The sequence below is a fragment of the Dipodomys ordii genome, unplaced genomic scaffold, assembly GCF_000151885.1.
Source record: "Dipodomys ordii isolate 6190 unplaced genomic scaffold, Dord_2.0 Scaffold34, whole genome shotgun sequence".
Lineage (NCBI taxonomy): Eukaryota > Metazoa > Chordata > Mammalia > Rodentia > Heteromyidae > Dipodomys > Dipodomys ordii.
In genome coordinates, this window is record NW_012267250.1 from 2,422,390 (window position 1) to 2,427,788 (window position 5,399).

Below are 5,399 nucleotides of genomic sequence, written 5' to 3' on the forward strand. Positions count from 1 at the left end.
CATTATTTTGTGGACTACTGCTATTGCTGTAATACTTATGAGGAAGCTGATTGCAAACTACAATAAACATCCAGAACATAGTGAAGATACTTCATGTTTTTATTATGCATACTTCTAATTGTGTACAAAACATTTTATGGACATATATTCATATTAACGACCTTATTAATTCCCATGACACTTATGGGAAGCAAAGAGGGGGTGGGTTATATTATTCACATTTTAAGAGGCAATAATTAGACCTGTCTGGATTCATACATTGATTACTTGAGAGCCAGGAAGAAAAAGCAAGTTTTAACAATTGTGCCAAGTCTGCTATCCAGTACAGCACTCCCTGCTTTGTGGTCAGTCATAAAATGTACATGACAGATTGTGAAGGGTATAGTTGGTATGGTTGGAGAAAAATATAGCCAGGTGATTTTCATTTCTAGTTTATGTTTTTAAAACAAGAATGCCACATAGAAAACAGTAACTATTATGGCTATTTGGTGCTAAGTTCTGTGCTAGGTACTAAAAGTGGAGAGATAAATATTTAACCTTCATATGATAATCAGGTAGTGGGAGATAGGTTTATGTGAAAAAACAGAAATTGGAAATGGGTCGTGAAAGGGTATTCATTCAAATGAGAAACTAGGAAATGGGACTCAATTGGACAGAGGGGTTGCTAGTTTCTAGAAGAGATATAAACTTGGGATCAGTTAAATGTTTATTTCCCACCATGTAAACTGAAGGCAGAAAAATCAGACTGGGAAGAGAGAGAGAAAATAAGCAGGGTCAGAGGAAGCAGAGGGAGATTTCCTGGTTTCCCGGTAGCACTCAAGGTCCTGGCTCCAAATCTTTTCCTGAACCTCAGCTACAAGCCTGATTGACCCCTAGGTTTTTAATGTCATTGGCCAACAGGAAAAGCCAAGCCATTCGTCAAGCCAGGAATTCTAGCCAAGAAACAGAAATGAACACAGAAGGTAAACTATTACCAGATCTACTCCTCAGGGCAAATACTTGGAAATAGCCATGTTGCCTTGCAGTTGGCTTTTCCCATCAACTTTAATTTAGACCCCAGATTGTGGCCAGCTTGGCCAGATGAATATAAAGGCTGAGGGGCCTTATGTGGTTCTGTGGCTTTGTATTCTTCTCCTGACACACATTTCCATGGATCCATACAAATGCCCGTTAACCCCCTCAGTACTGTTTCTTCTGTGACCATTTGGTAAGTGCTGTTGCTTACCAGTCAACTGGCTAAAGCTGCAATTTTAGTCTGATTATCTTCTAAAGGTAGAAGGAACATTCATTTTGTACATCATCACCAACTCCACATTTGGCAAGTGAAGTATTTGCCTCAGAATTAGTTCTCAGTATCTTTTTTTTTTTGGCTGGTCCTGGGGCTTGAACTCTGGGCCTGGGTGCTGTTTCTGAGCTCTTTAGCTGAGGGCAAGTGCTCTACCTCTTGAGCCACAGAGCCACTTTTGATTTTCTGAGACTGGTTTATTGGAGATAAGAGTTTCACAGGCATTTCTGCTGGGGCTGGCTTTGAACTGTGATCCTCAGATCTCAGCCTCCTGAGTAGCTAGGATTACAGGCATGAGCCACAGGTGCCAAGCTCTCAATATCATTTTTAACATGTATTTTCATGACAGATTGTAGCTTGGAGGCAATTCATTTTTATGTTGTTTCTAGTTGTCCTACTAGCTACGTAATTCATTATATTCTAAGTACTAGAGAAACCTAAAATGTTTCAAACAAGCAATATGTTCTGCATTAACATTTTGGTAAGAAATCTTTGAAGATTCAATGGACTGAATACACACACACACACACACACACACACACACACATATGTATATGTCAGTTCTGGGGCTTGAACTTGGGGCCTGAGTGCTGTCCCTGAGCTTTTTTGCTCAAGGCTAGCACTCTACCACTTTGAGCCACAGCTCCATTTCTGGTTTTCTGGTGGTTAATTGAAGAGTCTCATGATTTTCTTACCACAGCTGGCGTTGAATTGTGATCCTTAGATCTCATCCTCTTGAGTAGGTAGGATTATAGGCATGAGTCACCTGCAAGAAAATCATTTTTAACTGGGAGGGATACAAATGATGGGAAATTTAGGATCACAACTAAATTTAATTTCAAGGAGAGTCAACATTTTTTTTTTTGTCTTGTCAGTCGTAGGGCTTGAACTCTGGGCCAGGGTGCTATCCCTCAGCTCTTCAGCTCAAGGCGAGCATTCTACCACTTGAGCCCCAGCGCCACTACCGGTTTTCTGGTGTTTTTTGGAGATAAGAGTCTCCCGGACTTTCCTGCCCAGGCTGGCTTTGAACCTCGATGATCCTCAGATCTCAGCCTCCTGAGTAGCTAGGATTACAGGCTTGAGTCACCAGCACTTGGCTGAGAGTCAACTCTTAAGTGGCACTTCACGCAGGATTAACTTTTAGGTTTTGTGATTTCCTGTACTTATGGTCATTATTAACATATGGTGTATTTGTTTCTTTTTCTCTCAGAAATGATTGAAATGGGAAAAAGTTTATACCCTTTTCTCCCCCGTGTTACGGTTCATCCTAAAATTACTGTGGGGCACCATTTATGAAGCTATTATGAAATATTTAAAAAATACAATTTTTATTTTTATTTTTTTACAGAAACTACAGAAGAAAACGGACAACAACCACCCATCCCACTGTAGGCTGGGGACTTACACTTAAGGACTGTTACTATTTTGCAAATTTGAGTTCCTCTTTACATTGGGGGAGGAGGGTGTCACTTTCAAATAAATTCAAGATTCCTTAAGTCTTACTTCAGATGTGTTTACTTTTGACTTTATTGGCAGGAAGTGTGAAGCCAGGCTGCATAGTCTTGCATCGCAGCACTGGAGAGAAAATGACCAACAGTTTTTTCTGGCCTTTTTGTTTATTTTTAATTTTATTTTCTTGTAAGATGCTGCACAGAGAGGTTACAGTTACAGTAGTAAGGTAATGAGTACATTTCTTGACGGGCGCTTAGGTCTTTAAAAACAAAAACCAAACTCCCATCTCCAGACCTCAAGCCTTTGCTTTGCAAAACATTTGCACCTTTTAGGTGCAAAGTAACACAAATACCCCGTAGGATTTACAGACCCCTCTACACTCACAAGTTAAAATGATTGCAGCGAAAACGCGACTGCAGCCCTAACAGATGCAAATGACAGACGCAAGCTTTCCTAATCTGGGGTGTGTGTGGGGGTGGGGGGGGGAGGAGGGAGGCGCGGTGTTACCCTAGGGTGAAAAGGCCAGAGACGCAGGCGTGGAGGCCCGTCCAGTCCCCCGAGGGGCGCACTGCCTGGTTTCGAATCCCAGACGTCACAGGGATTTGGGGGGCACAACACGTTTTTTCCCCCAGTGGCTCACTGGAAAATGGGTCGCCGCGAGGCTTAGCTGACAGCTCATCCGAAGTCACCCGAAGGGCTGCATCAGATCTCCCCACCCCCAGCAGCGTTTCCGACCCCGTGGGTAGGTCTAGGGGGGCCGTGAAAGTGCGATCGTAACGACATCCCGGCTGATGGGTCCCCCGCTAAACAGGGATCCCCGCTGACTCGGTCAGGATCAACGTCCACTATCGACAGCACGACCGTGCGTGCGTGCGTGCGCGCGGCCCACCGGCAGGGAAGAGCGGCGGTGCGGGGCGGGGCGGCCCGGCCCGGGCCTCCCACCCGGGAGGTGGCTGGAGCCGCGGGGGCGCTGGCTGACGAAAGGGGAGCCCCCTTCCTCTCCCCAGCTTCCACCCCTGCGGAAGGGCTGGGGCCGTCGCCCGCGCCCATCGGCGCCCCTGATGTCAAGCCTTTAGGTGGTGGTCGGGCGAGGGCCGGTCAACCCGGAGAGCCCAGGCTGCGTGCAGCCATTTCGGTCCCGCGGGGGCAGGGCGGGCGGAGGCCGGGGCGGGGCGGAGGCCGGGGCGGGGCGGAGGCCGGTGCCTGGGGTGGGAGGAGGGCTCGGCTTCCGCGCCGTGAGCTCCGGCTCCGGGATCCGTCCCGAGGGCCGGTGGCCGGAGTGCCGGGTGGAAGATGGCTGCCCCGTGTACCGCGGACGGTCACGTGTCCCCTCCGCCCCCCTCTAGTTCCGACCCCGCGGGAAGCACGGTCCGGGCTGCAGGGCACCGCCGGGGTGCGGGGGGCGGCCGAGGAGGCCGGACACGGCGCAAAAGGCCAGCTCTGCCTACTACCGCCCCCGTTCCCAGCGCCGGGGAAACCTTCCTTAAGGCGGTCCGCTCCAGGTAGAGCTACCGGGCATGCGCAGTACTCCCGCCCGGGCCCGGCGCTCTCCGGGTTTTCGCCCCAGCGCGGAGCGGCTGCGGCGGCTGCGGCGGCGGGAGGTGGGGCCCCGATGGGCGCGGAGGATCGGCTCTGCTGCGCCCCGAGACTTGCGCGCCCCGAGAAGAGCTTCTCCAGCCTCTGGGCGTTGCAGATTTCACGGGCTGTGCAACTGTCTTATTCTGGGAGGAGGAAGATGGGGATCTGGAAAGAAGTTTGAAAACGGGCCGTAGAGTTTGAGGTCCGCAGCCCCCCCCCCTTTAAATGAGCATTCAATCAGGTGTTAAACACGGGTGTCGCAGCGCTCGGCTGGGGCGGGGGGTAAGCGGATCTGCGTTGCCCCAGTTCCGACCCGGGCTTCCCAGCTCGCGTCCTCCGCTCTCCGCCCAGCCCCGGCTGCGCCCTAAAAGCGTTAGCACCCCCGGACCATAAAACCGGCCTCCAGTCCGAGCGGCCTCCTAAGGGCGGGCAGCCGGGCCTTCCCCGCCGCCGGGGAAGCGCCTGCCTGCATCCCCCGTGTTCTCACGACGTGGCAAAAACAGAATGAGAAGGGACCAAGCCTCGACCACCCCAAAGCAGCACCGGGCGGCCCGGGGTCCCACTTGGGTTGGGTCCGGGGAAGAGGCCCCCCCCCCCGGACCCCGCCCGGCCAGCCCGGCCCGCCCACTCCCCCCCGGCCGCCGCGAACACCCGGAGGAGCGGACTCGCGCCGCGCGGGAAGCCGGGCCGGCTCGGCCGCGGACTGGGCATGCTCGGCAGCCCCGAGGCTCGCGGTGGCAAGTCGGAAGCGTTCTCACCAGCGAGGCGGCCGCGGCTGGGGCAGCGGCGGCGGGCTGCGGGTTTCGGGCAGGAAGGGAACGGGAAGGGCCAGTCCCGACACCTCGCTCGTCCCTGACGCCGCGGCCAGCCAGCCCGAGCGCGCGACCGGGGGCGGGGGGGGTGCGGAGCCCCGACGCTGCCCTGCCCCGGATTTCGTTTCGCGGCGTGGGGGCTCAGCGAGCGGAATTCCGGCGGCTGCCGCGACTCCGGTGCAAGTGAGTCGTGGGGCGGGGGCAGAGTCGGCCTCGGGGTGGCCGGGAGGGCGGACGCGCCGCGGGTGTCTCGGGCCAGGCCTGACCCGCGG

At 53.2% G+C, this 5,399-nt stretch overlaps 1 protein-coding gene across 7 annotated transcripts in view; it reads left to right on the forward strand.

The window, feature by feature from the left end:
• Window positions 1–5,039: 5,039 nt before the first annotated feature.
• The window catches only part of Sgms1 (sphingomyelin synthase 1), a 248,832-nt gene continuing 248,472 nt past the window's right edge, over window positions 5,040–5,399 (forward strand). For all 7 annotated transcript variants that reach the window (XM_013017174.1, XM_013017180.1, XM_013017178.1 and 4 more), the window contains exon 1: window positions 5,040–5,310. The gene's annotated coding sequence lies outside the window, so the exon portion shown is untranslated. The remainder of the gene's footprint in view (window positions 5,311–5,399) is intronic.